Below are 1,978 nucleotides of genomic sequence, written 5' to 3'. Positions count from 1 at the left end.
CCCCACACACAAACACACACACACACACACACACACACACACACACACACACACACACACACACACACACACACACACACACACACACACACACACACAGACACACACACACACACACAGAGACACACAGGACTGATAGGCTGTTATCAGTACAGCACTGACTTGACTAGGTGCTGTTACACCTCCAACCAGTAAATATGAACCATTTTCATCTGTGGATGATTCTGAGCTATTTCAATGCAGCATTTCTGAAAGCCTTGAATCACGTACACAAACACACAGAGGAAGCAAGCTGCTCGATGACAAGAACTGCACAGCAGTCGACCGTCGAATCAAAGCATTTGTGTCCTCAAATGACTCTGCTGCTGCCCTCCATATTCTCTAGCAAAGTCCTGTGCAGTTTAAAATCATCAAGGAAATATGGTAAATGTTTATAGCTACATAAAAGTTGACAAGCATGTACTGTGGATTAAACGGTCTCTTTGATTCCCAAATGAACATGCAGAACATCAGTAAGAGATCCACATCTCTTTTCTTCCCTATCATTGCATATATCCGTGTAAAAAGACTTTTCAGACGAGAAGAAACTTATAAGGCAGGACTTGATTTTGTCCATCAGGAATTACATGTGTGTGTCAATATATTGATTCTATGCATTAGGTCTTAAAGTGACAGCAGCCTCAAAGAATTGTGAAATTCCACTGCTACCTAAAATTTTGATATCATAGTGACCTTACTTCCGGCAAAATATACTCGCAGCCCTTCTTGAATATAGTTTTCATCTATTTGGATGAAATTATTCATCCTATTTAGGAAGAATACAGGTGGTTTCCAGCTCCCTACTATTTTTGGTAAACGTATAAAGGCAGTGTACTTATTTACAAGAATAAAGAAATGCCTTTTTATGCCTTGCCAGCAATTGCTGTGGTTTCAGACTAGAGCTGCTACATAACAGTGTGAATGTGCTTATAGTATCTCTTAAAAAAAGAGACAATCAACAGAACAGAGGAAACCAAGCATTTTGCTTTTAGCAACAGAAGAATATTAACACAGCTGCAAACCACAGCTGAAAGACTATTTAAAGATTAAATTACGGATCTGAAACTTCATAGCAGGAACTTCATTCACTGCTTGTATAAAAGCTGGCCAAACATACCTGACCCTGTGTGTTTTCAGAGCAGTGCAAATAATCAGACCTAATTTAAATATATAACATAAAAATAATCAGAGGCAAATTTAGGCGCGAGTTTTTCCCGTAACCGAACTTGCCTTTCCGGCGACCGTATTTGGCAGCAAAGATTCACACAAACCATTCCTGTGTCAGCGTCTGAGCGTAACAGCCATGAGACGACAGACGAGTGCATCAAACCAGCCCCGTGACATTTCCACTTGGATTCATGCTTCACAACAGAAGCATCTCAACAGCTGAATACAAGCACACACAGGAGGCACTGACTGAACACACACACACACACTCTCACACACACACTCACTCACACACACACTCAGGAGGCACTGTCTGAACACACACACACACACACTCAGGAGGCACTGTCTGAACACACACACACACACACTCAGGAGGCACTGTCTGAACACACACACACACACACTCAGGAGGCACTGTCTGAACACACACACACACACACTCAGGAGGCACTGTCTGAACACACACACACACACACTCAGGAGGCACTGTCTGAACACACACACACACACACTCAGGAGGCACTGTCTGAACACACACACACACACACTCAGGAGGCACTGTCTGAACACACACACACACACACTCAGGAGGCACTGTCTGAACACACACACACTCTCACACACTCAGGAGGCACTGTCTGAACACACACACACTCTCACACACTCAGGAGGCACTGTCTGAACACACACACACTCTCACACACTCAGGAGGCACTGTCTGAACACACACACACTCTCACACACACACACTCACGCGCACCTGCCTGCA

General features: G+C 43.8%; 1 protein-coding gene across 4 annotated transcripts in view; it reads right to left on the bottom strand.

The window, feature by feature from the left end:
- Positions 1-1,978, bottom strand: part of LOC107719845 (ubiquitin-conjugating enzyme E2 E1-like) — a 34,771-nt gene that overhangs the window by 4,532 nt on the left and 28,261 nt on the right. The gene's annotated exons all lie outside the window — the stretch shown is intronic.

The sequence above is a fragment of the Sinocyclocheilus rhinocerous genome, unplaced genomic scaffold (assembly GCF_001515625.1).
Source record: "Sinocyclocheilus rhinocerous isolate Xijiao unplaced genomic scaffold, SAMN03320098_v1.1 scaffold1563, whole genome shotgun sequence".
NCBI lineage: Eukaryota > Metazoa > Chordata > Actinopteri > Cypriniformes > Cyprinidae > Sinocyclocheilus > Sinocyclocheilus rhinocerous.
This window is presented reverse-complemented; position numbering and strand designations above follow the sequence as displayed.